We start from the raw sequence: 15,404 nt of genomic DNA, 5'->3' as shown, positions 1-15,404 counted from the left end.
AAATAATCTATTTTGGCATGGTGCAGAAGGGGAGAAATGGGAGAAGCATGGGGAAAGTTGAGGTTTTATCATGAGGAGCCCTGAATGCCACACTAAGGTGGAGTTTAGATCGTTCTCTGTACACAATTGGGACTGACGAAGGCTTATGGTCAGGACAATTCAATGACCTGAATCCAGCTGCAAGATTATTCAATGTCTGTGTGGAGGACAGACTGGAGGGAAAGGGTTGGAGGCAGGGAGACTACATTAGAGATTGCTGGGATCGTGCCGGTAGAAGAAAGCTAGGTCAGGGGCAGGGACTGGTGAGCAGGCAAAGGTGCAAATACTGGGAGGAAGCACTGAGAGCGCTGGGCAGACTGCTGTCTTCGGGATGGGGAGAAAGCAAAGGGGAGAAGGCAAGAGGAGTCTGCGGCTGGAGTCAGCAAATTTTGGCCCACACACCAAATCCAACCTGTCACCTATTTTGTACAGCTAAGAAGCTGCACGAATTTTTACATTTTTAAGTAGTTGGGGAAAAGAATATTTTGTGACAAGTGAAAATTCAAATTTCAGGGTCCATATATAAAATTTTATTGGAACACAGCCACAGTGTGTTTACATATTGTATTTGCTTTAGTTCTACAAGAGAATTGTGTAGTTGTGACAGAGGTGGCCAGGCCCTCAAATCTGAAAATATTCACTGTCTTTTCCTTCATGGAAAAAGTTTTCTGACCGCTGATCTAAGAGGTTTTGAGGGTGGTGAAAAGAAATGGTATTAAGAGGAACAGAGAAATCTTCCATTGGTATGGTGGGGTCAGAAAGAGAGATATCAACTTTGAAGCAGTTAAACTGGAGGTGTCGATAAGAAAGCCAGGTAAGGGAGCCCAGCATGAAATGGAAAGACCATCTCCCCACGGGGCCTGGACATCCGCTACTCCCCCTCTACTCTTCCTCCAGATCACCGCCTGGCCTGTCTCCTGCTCATAATTCAGGCCTAAACTCCAATGTCACTGTCCAGGAGGAAGCCCCTCTCCCATCCACTTATGCATTCTCTACCCATTACCTTATTTTCTTTATTGCACTTATCACCACCTGAAATCACCTTATTTATAGACAGGTTTAACATCTTAGGTTGACTCTCTAAGGAGAGGCCTTGCCTCTGGTTTCCTAAAGCAACCCCGGTGCCTTGAATCGTGCCTGAAGCTGCTCGACAACTGGAGCTCAAGTTAAAGCAGATCATCGGCACAGTTTTAGGAACAAATGGGACTTGCCATTTGCAGCTGCGTGGGCTAAAGGCTTTACTAAAGGAAAGGGAGAGAGGAGAGGAAAAGAAGGCCAAGACACAGAAAGGAAGGAGAGAGGTAGTGTGTTTCAGAAGCCAGACAGCAGTGGGGCTGTGGGGCATCTTTCAGGAAGAGGGCGTTTAACAGCATCAAATGTTTTAGATAACAAGAGCAGAAAAAAGGTGTTAAAAGTGTGACAGCAAGAAGGTCACCTGTGACCTCAAAGAAGGAGGCTCAAGAGTGTGGAGGTGGCAGTTAGGTTGCAAAGAATTAAAGAATGAGTGAGTGGGAGGAAGTGAAGGCTTTCAAGGCATTAGGCAGAGAGTGGGCAGAGAGAGGTACTCCCAGGGGCAGGAGCTGGGGGGGGGGGGATCCTTTTTTCTTTCTTTCATACAGTGACTTGAGTCCCATCATGTCACTGTCCTGTTTTAAAGCCTTGAATTACCCCTTTTATTTATAAGGCCCAAAGTAATAATGGCCCATAAGGTCCTGCTTGATCAGGTTTCTGCCTGCCTCACCAGCCTGTATCTTTGTCCTCTCTGCTCCAGCTGCAGTGTTGATTCCACCCCAGGTCTTTTGCACAAGCTGTTTCCTTTGACTGGAAAAACCTCCTCTTCCTCTTAGCCTGGCTAACTCTTTCACCCTTCAGATTTCAATGTTTAAAAAAAAAAAAAAGTACCACAGAGACCTCTTCTTCGTACTGCCTTCAACCTCTATAGCAAACTAAGACATCTCTCCTGGTGCTTAGCATAATTATAACAAATAGCTGTATAATTGTTGAATTATTCTGTTTTCCACTAGCAAGGAAGCTTCCTGAGGGCAGGAATCAGGTCTTGTTCTCACATAATACATGATTTATAGATAATTGTTAAATAAAGAAAACCTGAAAGCATGATTTATAGATAATTGTTAAATTAAGAAAACCTGAAAGCATTTTTTTTATCTCAGCCAGTCTGTACATCTCTAGTGGCCTACTTTCTAAATCCATATCAAGTGGGCTTACAGTTTACATTCCAGCCAGTTGGCTTTCTCCGACGCCCCCCCCCCCATTTCTAGCCAACCTGAGTGAATGGTCACTCTAAACAAGTACAATGATGGGATTCTTTGCCCAAGTAGCAAATGATTTTTCCGATTAGAAAACTAATATATGGTTATTAGCAGACCTGCCTAGTTAGACAGAATGACTTTAACTGAAAACAAAAACAAAAACCAGCCAGAATATTAGATTTAGGCATTATGCATCTAACTTCTTTAAGTCTGGTTTGTGAATCAGCCCTAAAATGGCTTTGCAGATATGCAGCAAAGATCCACTGGGTCTCTTTATTATATAAATCACACCTCGGGGCCCCTGGGTGGCTCAGTCGTTAATCGTCTGCCCTCAGCTCAGGTCATGATCCCAATAGCCCCACATCGGACTCCCTGCTCAGCGGGAAGCCTGCTTCTCCCTCTCCCACTCCCCCTGCTGGTGTCCCCTCTCTCGCTGTGTCTCTGTCTGTCCAATAAATAAATAAAAGCTTTAAAAAAAAAAAAAATCACATCTGTCTGCCTCCCTGTGTGTGATCTTGTTTAATAACAGAATTTTTCACTGGGAAAATATACATTTGGCAAATTGTTTTCTCCTTATTTTTTTACTTTGTCTTTTCTCTTACCATAAATAAAAGATTTTAAATTATACTAATTGAAAAAAATTGCCATGAATTACAGCCTTGCTACAGCTTGAGCAAATTAACTGTGCAAATAAGTCTGCAGACATAATTGTGCTTAATTGAATGAACTGTTGTCAGTTCTAATAGCTGTAAGCTCTTTAAATCATGATTAAAAACAAGTGTTGCATTAATTACAAATTGTTCTTACCTATTTCTACCTTACACATACAAACTTGTCGAAGTTACCCAATATACTTGAAAATGATAAACCTAAATTTATTTTTTTAAATACCTACAGGTCAACTATTCATCATTTGAGCTGGACTTCCCTTCCTGCTTCCTTTCCACAAATACAAAGGAGGGAATTTTACTCTCTTTATCCTTTTCAAATGGGAAGACAAGGAAAAGATACAGCTAACTTCTTTGCTATCAAAGAACATGGGATGAAAAGATCAAAAGCTCTTTTCCAACCACCTGGCAACTGTTGTTCTTGAGAATATAAATGCAACATAAACATCACTGAGAAGGCAGTAAAGGCATATTTAAAATATGATGAGGAAGGGCCAACTTTTTATACAATTTATATCTTGGGTAAACTTGGCTTTTGGAAAGCACATATATGGAAATAGAAACTGATAAAACAGCATTCAGGAAAAACTGAATATATATTTGCAGAGTTCTTTTAAACTCTTATAATTGCTTAAACAGCAAAACTCCCTAACATATCATCTGACTTACAAGATTTTTAACTTCCACACAACTCTGAAGCCACCATTTTACAAACGGGTATGCCTGTGTTTCTGCCACTTCCTAAGTAAACTGAATCACTGAGAGCAACACAGAACCTTTATATTGACTTTCCCAGAAAGTCTAATACATTCCTACCAAATTATATACCTTGCATGACCTTTAAAGTTAAATTAAAGGCACCTTTGTTTCTCATTTTTCCTTAAAAATACAGCAGAACCTAATGTATTATCACCTTTGGTGCTGTCTACATAATAAACTCCTCTAGATTTGAGAAACTGCCTGCTTTAAGTGCCTAAACTTTTTTTGATTTAACCATTTCTAATTGAAGTCTTTCTAATATAGAATGTGTCAGCTGTTTTGCATTTAATGGGTCACACTTCCCTACCATCTTAAAGCATTCTGAATACAATTTGAGCTCTTTGTTTTTAACCCAAAGTATATTCACCAATAAAAAAAAACAAATAAAGCTAACAATTGTTTAATTTATACCACGTGCCTGGCACCATTCCAAAATCTTCAGGCATAGTCATTCAATCCTCAAAACAATCTTACAGGTAGGTACCGTCTTTACTTTCATCTTATTGATAAGGAAACAAGCTTAAGTTGCCCACATGATCACTGCTAGGATCAAAACAAGCAGCCGGGCTCCTGAGCCACCAAAACAACAGATCATGAAAAGCAAGGCTAAAACACAGTAACGCCGTTTTCTATCTCCAGGTGTAATAAGTTGACCTGATTTCGTCTTTCCCAGCTGGTTCAAGTTACTCTGGCCTTTCTCGAAGATACCACAGCTCTTCCCTCTCGCCTGCAGAGGCAGCCTCGTCTCACAGACCGCTCCTAAGTAACTCGTTCCCTGCAGAGTTAAAGCACCTCTTATGAGCAAAGATTCCTCACTGGCTTCTCATTCTGAAGAAAACCTCTTCCTTGAGCTTGTCATGTTGCAATCCTGACAGCAGCTTCTCCACCTCCACCCACCGCTTGCACACCTCCCAAGAGCCCAACCCCTGAAGTCGCCCTTTTCTGCTGGAGACCAGACCTATCTATCTTGCCCTTTCCAGTATGCTCCACAACTCGGCCTCTTCCTAATGGCTTGGTCAGCAGCAGCAACACCAATTACCATGCTGTGTTGTGAGACGGTGACAACTCCATCTCGCTAGGGTATTTACAATGGCATTTGTCCCTCCACTAAATGGCACCGCCCAGACTGTTTCACTTTTTGAGTTACGGTTCTGCTTTTCCTTCTGCTTCTCACTCATTTCCAAGATAAAAATTAACACTGCCTGTCTCAGACAATGTACCTTCTTGGATTCATCCTCTTAACAATTCCTGTCTCTTATGTTTGTAGTTAATCTCGCACTGACTTGAAAACCAGTCAGATGGACTGTCAACAAACCCTTTATAAATTACAAGCAAATCAAAGTAGGTTGTCCTCCACTATAAGGAAAGCACATATGGATTCCATGACGTCTCTTGTGGCTCAAAACCCTTCCTGCCTCCTAGCAGTCTTCTGGATGGTTGATAAGTGGTGGATAAGAAGAACTATTTTCTGTGATAGGGTGGAGGAAAAGATAACGGTCGATTGAAGCTGACCCTGTCAGTGTTTCACAGCTGTTCCATTTGCTAATGATGTTATATGCCTGAGCTCATTCATTCAACACAGGCCACAGCCCCTGACCTCACACTGCTCCCAGACTTGGGGACAGTCTCCGTCTTTACAATCTGGCCCCATCCTGCATGTCCAGCCTCACCTCCCTCTGCTGCCTCCCAGTATCCTGCTATAATCACAGTGGCTGCCTCCAAGTTTGTTACACATACCACTCACCTGCCCACCTTTGTGCCTTTGCTCATGCTCATCTCCGACTAGATTCCCTTTCCACCCCTAGACAAGAGAACTCCTACTCACTCCTCTAGGCCCAACTCTAGGGAAACCTCTTCAAAAAAGTAGTGAACAGGGCTTCAAGCAAGGTTTAGCTTTCCTCAGGGGTTCCAGCACTCTTAATTCCAACCTCTACTACAGCATCACCCACACTGGGTTACAGTTACATGCAACAGGCTTATTTCCATATAAACTGTCTTATGCATCTGCCAGAAATTAGTAGGTACTGAAGAGATGTTTGCTTATACAGAGTTAATTAATCTGTAACATTAAAAAATGGGGGAAGGGAGGAAGCCAGTTCTTAGTCCTCAGACTTTAAAGGAGTGCCATGAAGGTTCCCAGGAAACATTCTACATTCACAAAGTAGGACTTACTGTTTTGCATGTGTAAAATCTACAACTGAGAAACCCTCAATGAACAGCTCCAAGGTTCTTCACCAAACTGTAAACTCTAGAAGGACAACGAATTTTTGCATGTTTTGTTCTGTTTATTCACACCCTGAGATTCATAACAGGGGCTCAACAAGTATTTACTGAATAATAAGGGAATGAACAAAGTGTCGAGTAAATATTACTGTAAAGTAAACTCGGTTACCACAGATTAAAAATATCCTAACAAAGACCAGCTCTGTCTTTTGGCCAGAGTAGACTTAAAGAAATTTTCATTTTTCCGCTAAAGCAAGTCTTGCCTTGGGACTGGGCAATTTATTTACAGAGCACCAAGGAAAAATCTGTGCCCACTGCCAGCTGCTAAGAATCACAGATCATAAAACCTTAGAAGTAAATATATCATGGAAATGAACTTAATGTTTTATGCTTTCTTGTTGCCAAAAAAACTGCTGCACTTCAGAGGGAAGAATACTCATAGGAGGTAGTTTCCTGCCCCTGAAACCCGGTCACTTCAACATGGCAGCTGTTTAAAACTCCATGTTACCATAGGGTTTTCGAGACAGGAAGCAATAGTGGCACACCTAGCTGAGTACAGGGGAGAGCAAGAAGCAGAGAGGAAACAACATGCCAAATGAGAACATGGCTTGGAGATTAGCCCACAGGGTATAAAAACAATGAACCAGTTTCTCTAATGTCTCCTATAATGTAATTTACCTGTACATGGTAATTATCAAAAAAAAGAGAAAATGAAGAGCATAGAAACAGATAATACCTTCTCTGGTCACCAGCTGCTCCCTTTTTTTCCCCATCATTAGCTCTTCTTCCAATTTTAAGGACTCTTGTAGAAAAGAAATTGGTAAGAACTTGATGGTCTTTAAACGGGAGAGGGAGTAAACCATGGATGACTTTCCTCCTTTACTTTCCTCAATTTTCTGATTTCTCTACAGTGAGTGTTCCCTCTTGTTATGCTGAGAAAATTATCCTTATATTCAAAGAAACTGCAGAGCTGAAAAGTTTGTTCTAATAAGGAAACTACATTAAATAAGTCCTGTACCCAAAATAAGAATTCAATAATACCAAACCATCCAATCTTTTCACTCAATAACCTTAACCTCTTTGCTCAACTACTGCTATATCTATTTATTTAAAATGTTTTCATAACAATTATAATTTGTGTGGCACTTCAGTTACCATGTGTTAGTTAACTGATTTTCCCCAACAACTTTCTAAAATGGTGAATACTTTGATTTCCATTCTACAGAGGAAAAATGGAAACTGAAGGGAAGCTATTCGCTATGACAGAAGCCCATATCTTCTTGTTCCCCACCTGGCATTCCAAAACAGAATTTTTCAACCCCAATGCTACTGACTTTTGAGCCAGGTTATTCTTTGTTGTATGGGGCCTCCCCATGCATTATAGGATGTTTAGCAACATCTTTGGCCTCTACCCACTGGATGTCAGTAACACTGCCTCCTCCCACCCCACCCCTAAGTTATAATAACCAAAAATGGCTCCAGAAACTGCAAATATCTCTGGGCATACAATCATACCCAGTTGAGAAAGACTGGTCTAAAAGAATCCGAGAGGTTCTTTTTGGCATCTCTACTCTACGACAAGGCTCCATATACCACTGAGCCACAAGAAATCACAAAGCATCAGGTGCTGCTTGCTCAGGGACATTGAGTTAATTAACCAATTCCCCATTCACTTCAAACAATTTTCTAAAATGTGGAGATGAACAAGAAAAATTTCCTTGTATAAAGAGTCACATCTCAGGTGATAAATTTTCTAAAAGCATATTATCTCACTAGAACACAATAAGGAAATACATAATAAAAATATATAAAATACGTGTGTATTTAGGGGAAAAAAACACTTATTAGAGGGGTTAGAAAACACAGATCTTGGTCTTTGCTAACCTTATTAACTCAGTTATACATTAGTGTTCCCTCTATAAAAGTGAATATAAACCTACACGTTCTCAATACTTGCTTCAGCTGGGTTTCTGTCCAAATATACATATGACCTAAAGCTATTCAGAAGAAACTGAGTGATAACTTTGAAACATTACTACAATTTGTGGTCTGCAGTTGAAACCACTAGTGTTTGTGAACCCAGAATCTAAACTGGCAGACCTAACAATCTGATTTAAAAGCACTCAGTTTAAGTTTCTTCATGCCATTTAATCCGAGTCTCTGTTCCTGCAAAGGCAACTCCGCCCTCAAAATTCCTTATTTTTACCAGCTTTTTAACAAATGCCTGAGTTGAAAAAATTTTGCAACCTAATTCACCTTAATACCGTAATCTGTAAAGGGTGGATACCACATGACCAGAAAGATAATCACAAGTACAGCATTAACCAAACTGATACAAGACTGCTTAAATTATAGCAAACTAAATGTAGTTATTTAAGTTATATTTTGGAAAATGTTTGAATTTTTTTATCTTTGTAAGTATAATTTATTTACCCTCTATCAACACTTCCCAATGGTTGTAATTAGTATATTGTGGAATCGGGAATCAATGTGGAGTATGTCACACTGCAATCCTCAGATGTAAAAGTACATTTTTGCAGCTATTTAGAGAAATTAAGATACAGTGAAAGTGCTTAGTTAATATGATATGTGAAATTAAGAAGAGGATTGATTATTCCTATTCATAATGTCCACAATCGCTCAGCATGATTACTTAACGCCTTTAAATGTGCTCTGGACCGATACAAAGGAGCCATTTCTCTCCATAATACACAGTATATTGTACCCCAAATGTCTGGTACTCTCATGGTCTCCATTAACCTTCACCACAAAGTACAAAAGAACACAGTGATCCTTCAGTGAGAAGGGCTCCGTGGTCTTAGAAAACATCAGAGTCACCAAAAACAAAAGCGAGAAACAGCACAAAATGGGGTTCTGGAAAGGGAGGAACATTTAATCAATGGAATTAATGGAATATTTAATCAATATTAAATGCTCATCTTAAAAAATTTTTTTGCACTGTGTATATGCCCATGATTTCAATCCTTTTCTTAAAAATTTGCCAAGACTCCATGATCATGTTTCTGCATTCTACTCATCACTTAACTGTACAAGATTTTTAATGCGTTCTTCCCTGAAAGAAGCAATGACAATTTTACACCGATGTGAACTCCAGCCATGAGAGAAAAACCCTATGACTCGTAAAAAGAAAAAAAAAAAGTTAATAGCATGTATTCAACCAGGGACAGAAGACAGCTCACAGCCACGTATTAAAAGTGGCAGGGTCCTCTTCCCAACGGACACACAGGAATTCACAGAGAATATAGTTTTTTAAAAATGCGAACACCTGACAATAATCACACCTTTTATCTAGTCTCCTTAAAGAAGTTCCCTTGTAAACAGACATCCAAGGAGCCCGTATCCCTGAAACCCTGGGATGTGACTTGAGAGGGGTATTTACTAGCCCCGCTAAAGCGACGTTTCCCTTTGATGCTTGGCGACCACGCGTGGATGGGGTCTGAGGAGCAAGACAGAAGGCCTGAGACCAGCCCCAGTTTCAGTTAATCAGTCCCATTACAGTAGGATTCGCACTTCCCCCAGTGGCTCTCTCTCTGTTCCTCTTCCCTGGCCCTCTCGCCCAAGATGCGTCCTTCGCCCTTCTCGCGGGCTGCCCAGGGCCAGGGTCCCAGAAGAACCTGAAGGGGAGGGGCCGTTTCCTGAGTCCACAGACGCCCCCCTTCTAGCCCCAAACATGGCCCCAAATCCCAGAAACTTTCCGTCGCTGAGATGGCAAAGGAGGAAAACGACGAAGACCCTCGGCCTCCGTTGTGAGGCCGGAGAAAACCTCCTCCCGCCCCCCAAAGACAGTTCTGCCAGAGCAGGCGGTCAAGTTCTCGGTGCAAGAGCGAGGGACGTCAGACCTCAAGCCCGCGCCTGTATCTCAGGGTGGTATAAACAGGATGTCAGCGCGTTCCAGGCTTGTTTATGAAAACTTGGTGTGTGCTCTGGGGGAGGGGGCGCCGAGCCTTAACCTTCCCCCCATCCCGGCGTGGGGCCCCCGCCCCCCAAACTCCCAGTCACCGGCCGGCTCCGCTTGGCTGGAAATCCCCCGCTTCCCCGCCCGCACCCACACGCCCCCAGACCGCCCGGGGCCCCGGTCCAGCGCCGCGCTCGCTGAGCGGCCGGGGGTGCGCGGCTCGTGAGGACAGAGAGCAGCGGCCGCGTCGCCCGCCAGCGCCGGGCTCCGCGCCCCTCGCCCGGCCACACGCGGCCGCCACAGGCTTCTCCACCTCCCCTCCGCGACACTCACCACTTCCGTGTGCGCCTGGGCCGAGAGAGTGCTCCGGGTGGCTGCGCAGGTCCGGCTGCCTACTCGCTCAGCAGCCAGCCCCGCAGGGCCCCGGCGTGCGCGCGCCCGGGGCTGAGGTGGGGGCGCGGGACTGGCGACCAGGGCTGGGGCGCAGGCCCGCACTGTCTGCGGCTGCTACCTACTCCGCCGCCGCCGCGGCCTGCGCTCCGCGACGCTCCCGCCCCGCCCCGCCGCTGGCTCCGCCTCCCAGACCGAAGCCGGCTCCGCCTCCTCGTGACGTCACAAGCGGCAGCCCAGGAAAGAGGGGGCGGAGGCCGCGATGGAGGCGTGCGTTCCAACAGCGCGCAGGACCCTGTACCTCCAGTCTTCCCGCCCGGTCCCTACCTGGCTTCGCTCATGCCCCCACCCTTCACTCGCTTCTTTACCGCGTCTTCTGGAAACACCAGTCTAGGAACAAGAGGTCTGCCAGGGCAGACAGTAAAACTGTTGTTAGGTTTTGGCTGTAGATTGATCCCTCCCAAGTTCGGAATGCCCTCTACCACATGTTCCTGCACCGCGATGCCTTTATCACAGTCCTCTGCCCCTTGTCGGGATAGCGTAAGAGGCGAGTTGTGTAGCACGACTAACAGGAACTTAAGATCAAATAAATATCATCTGACAGACAAGTTACTTCAGATCCAATGCATTCCGTATTTAAAGAGCTCTTTTGAGTTAAAAAAAAACAGCTAACATTTGTTGATACCTAATGTATTCAGCGCTTTTCGGTTTTTTACTAATAATCTCTCATAGTACATATTATCCTCATTTGATCTATGAGAAAACAAATCGAGGCATATGTATCTTAAAGTAACACTACAGCCAGAATTCATATCCTTGTAGACAGTCTACAGCTAAATCCTGATAATTTTACTTCCAAGGTATCTCCAGTCCTTTTGCTTTTCTCTTTCAACAACATGATCCAAGCTCCCCTCATCTCTCGTCTGAAGGACCACAATCACCTCTCAAATCCAGGCTCTGCATATCTCCAGTCTCCAATTAATTTTCCACAGTGAGCTTTTAAAAGTTCAAATCTGTTCCACTCTTGAGCTTGAAACATTCCAGTGCCTTCCCCCTGAAAATCCTCCTCAGCATGGTCAGGTTCCCACAGCTCAAGTCACTGTGGACTGAAGCTGCCCCACCTGCCCTGATTTCTCTAATCAGCAGGCTGATTAGAGGGCTCCCGATAACTTGGGGGGTTACTGCAACTTACCTCATACTGAGCAAGAAGTGCTAGTGTGTACCTGATGAGTGAAGAGAGCATCTGATTCTAGACTTCTGGATTGTAGGTCTGGCTCCTACCATTAGCCACCTGAGATACCCTGAACAATTTACAGCTCACTCATAAAAGTTGAGGGACATACTGAAAGATCTCGAGTGCCTTATGGAAGGATGCAGAATTCAGAGAAGACAGGAGAATCAAGCAGGGAGTGTCGTGGCCCAGTTGCCTCCACTTGAGGGTGTTTGTGTGCATGTGCTCCCTCACCTGCCACTCAGGGCTGTTCATCATATTCTTCACCTGTTAAATTGGGATAATACCTTCCTTATGGGGCTTATGCTGAAAGTGAACAAAGATAATGCAGGCCTGGCACACGTGGTAGGCTTGGTAAATCATCTCTATTGAGCTGGGCCTTAAAGAACAAGTTGGGAGTGAATGAATGGAGACAATCATGAAAGAGGCACATTTCAGAGAAGGGGAAGAATAAATATCAAGGAAAGTCAAGATAGCAGCAATGACCCCCATTGTACTCAAGAAATCTGACTGCTATATAAATGGAAAAAGGAGAGAGGGCCTTGGTTGAGTGTATTTCCCTATACCAGGCATTGCACTAAGTGCTGAAGATTCAGGGAAAAAAGACCCAGTTCCTGACCTCTGATGCTCAGATTGGAGTGGGATAACAGACAGGTGAGTGTTCAGTGTGATTCATGCTCTGCTAAAACTGGTCATAGAAAATTACCCAGCCTAGCCCGAACAAATCAGGAAGAAAAGAAGAAACTACAAGGAGCAGATAAATCACAGGAGCCCAGGTGGGGATCATGGCATATTCAGGCAGTAATATACATGGATGTGGGTTATGCACAAATCTTGCCCGAAAGACATCGTGTGTTCTTGAGGTATTTAAGCAAGTTTTTATTTTATAAGAATCACCCTAGGGCAGAGTTTCTCAACCTCAGTACTATTGACATTTGGGGCCAGAAAATTCTTTGTATGGGATGCTTCCTGTGTATTGCAGGATATTTAGCGGTATCTCTGTCCTCTAACCACTAGATGCCAGTAGCAATCCCCATCGCTTCTCCTCCATGTCCCCCAGCCCCTCACCCACCTCCTGGCTGAGTTATGACAACCAAAAATGTCCTCAGATGTTGCCAAATGTCCCCTGGGGAACAAAAACCACCCCTGCTGAGAACCACTACTGTTAAAATAAGGTGGACGATGGATTGGAGGACAAGATTAATGTCCATAGCATTGCAGAGCTGCAGGCTACAAGTGATAAGATCAATATTTAAAGCAGTGGACTAGGGAGGGATAAACATGAAAGTGTCAAAAGCCTGAAGAGGTAGAACAGACTACATGGTAACTGATTTAGATGTGGGCGCTGAGGCAGAGGAAGAGACTCACGTGACCAAAATTTTCCAAATTAGTTGACAAGTTGACTAACAACACCACCAACCAAATTGGATAAGGAATTCAATTTCATGTTTGAGAATGGAAAAAAATTGGATAGTCACCCTATAAGGAACATATGAGAGAGAGAGAACAGTATAAAAGGAGCACTATACATATTTCCTTCTAATATGTAACATGTAGCATAAAACCCGCAAACCTGCTACAAATATTCACCTAAATTGAACTAAACTGAATGCAATGAAGTAGAAACCTCTTATCGGGGAAATTCTCAAAAAACAACCCCATCCAACCAGCAATCGTACACGTGGTTTTCTGATGTAAATCTTCATCAAAAAAGTGTTTGCTCATCAGTTTATTTCTCTGGAAAAGATTAGATTACAATGGGGAAACAGATTTGAACAATAAGGTTTGCCTTAAAAAGTTGTACTGAACAAAACTAAAATACCGTTGTATAGATCATGAAATTCAAAGACTTGGAAACTAGAGAAGAGAGATAAAAATCACTGTAATTTTGCAACCCTAATATAAATGTTTACCATATTATATATTTTTCTTCCAGTTCTTTTTTTACTAGGCATATTTTTAATTTAAGTATAATCATGGTGTGCATGTAATTTTATAAGTTGTTCCTTAAATTTATTTTAATTTATGAGCATTTTTCCATGTTACTACAAAAGTTTTTGTAACTAATAAATTTCTTCATGCAAATAAATAATAATTAAATATATACTATTTAGGCAATTATCTTAGGAGTTATTGAGTTAAACGGACTGCATATTTTTAGATTCCTGATTCATAGATTCATATTGGCAAGTCACTTTCCAGGAAGTTTCCAAAAATTTACACTGCCCTGAAAAATGCACACATTGTCAGGTTCTGCAACAATGAACATTATCGTCTTTTTTAAGATTTTATTTATTTGAGAGAGTGAGCGAGAGAGAGAGCACAAGCAGGGGCAGAGGGAGAGGGAGCCTGCCTCGGGATTCAATCCCAGGACCCCAGGATCATGACCTGAGCCAAAGGCAGACACTTAACCAACTGAGCTACCCAGGTGCCCCAAACATTATCATCTTAAAATGATTTACATTTTTGGGGCACCTAGCTGGCTCAGTGGGTAGAGCATGCAACTCTTGACCTTGGGGTTATGAGTTCGAATCCCACATTGGGTATAGAGCCTACTTAAAATTTAAAGGGGCACCTGGGTGGCTCAGGCAGTTAAGCTTCTGCCTTTGGCTCGGATCCTGATCCTGGGATCGAACCCCATGTCAGGCTCCCTGTTCAGCGGACAGCCTGCTTCTCCCTCTCCTCCCTGCTCGTGCTCTCTGTCTCTCTCAAATAAATAAAATCTTTAATTAAAAATTTTTTTTCCATTTTCTTATAGTCAAGTATGTTGACTGTTGTGGGTTTTTTGTTTCTTGTTTGTTTGCATTGTGGTTTCCTCTGTGATTCTTTAGGAAGTCATCCTCCCTCCTTAGGTTAGACAAATGAATACAACAAATATTTGTTACGTGCCAGCACTATTCTGCACTGTAAATACAGCGGCGAAACAAGACAGGGAAGGTTCCTAGTTGGAGAGGATAGCTGAAAACAAGCAAATGAGTCAATAATTAGAATAATGTCAGATCGTGATATATGCTAAGGGGGGAAAAAGATTTAAGAGACAGAATGAAGGAGGATGACATAAATGTTTATTCTACATTACTCTGGGTTTTGTATAGCTCAATGCTTTAAATATCTGATTCTAAGCCCTCTGAATTTTCAGTGGATGTTCCAAAGTGTCTGAAGTGCTATTTTTTTAAATCAAGACTGTCATTTATATTGAAAATATAGTATTCAGTAAATGTTCTTTATTTAACAACCCCTTTCCCTTATCCCACCCTCCAAAGAAAAAGGAAAAGTAATATAAAATGTTAGGTCTTTTACCTCTAAACTAAATTTAGATAGTAACTGGACAGTTACCTCTGTGGTCTCTAATCCACTGAGTTAGTCTCCTTCACTTCTAGGTTATCGTATAGTTAACTTTATAAGAAACAGATCAATGGCTTTCCAAAGTAGCAGTCTCTTACTATATGCCCACCAGTGATGTATAAAATTTTCAGTGGCTCTGTATCTTCACCATACTTGGTATTACCAGTCTTTTGTAATTCTGGCAATTCCAATAAATGATCATTTGTGTTGTCCCAATGAATAAAGAATGATGTTGAGAATTTTTCATGTCTTCTTTGCCATGTGAATGAGTATCTTCTATTTTTGAAAAGTGTCTAGTCATTTACCCTTTTTTAAAATCAGTATTTTATCTTCTTATTATATCACTTTAAGAATGAATTATATTCTGGATATACGTCTTTTTATTGTTGATATGTTTTATACATAGAAATGTGAACAGCATGCCTTTTTGTTTTGATATAATGAGTGCATTTCAAACAACAAAAGTCTTAATTTTGATGATCCTATTTGTCAATTTTTAAAAGTTTTTGATGTGTGCTTTTAGTGTCACATTTAGGAAATCTTTGCCTAATCCAAGATAATAA

At 42.2% G+C, this 15,404-nt stretch overlaps 1 protein-coding gene across 1 annotated transcript in view; it reads right to left on the bottom strand.

Moving 5' to 3' along the window:
• JAK1 (Janus kinase 1) overlaps positions 1-10,443 on the bottom strand; it is a 125,547-nt gene extending 115,104 nt beyond the window's left edge. The window contains exon 1 of the mRNA XM_040627203.1: positions 10,209-10,443. The gene's annotated coding sequence lies outside the window, so the exon portion shown is untranslated. The remainder of the gene's footprint in view (positions 1-10,208) is intronic.
• Between the last annotated feature and the right edge of the window lie 4,961 nt (positions 10,444-15,404).

This window comes from Ursus maritimus, unplaced genomic scaffold (genome assembly GCF_017311325.1).
Source record: "Ursus maritimus isolate PB19 unplaced genomic scaffold, ASM1731132v1 scaffold_12, whole genome shotgun sequence".
Classification (NCBI taxonomy): Eukaryota; Metazoa; Chordata; class Mammalia; order Carnivora; family Ursidae; genus Ursus; species Ursus maritimus.
This window is presented reverse-complemented; position numbering and strand designations above follow the sequence as displayed.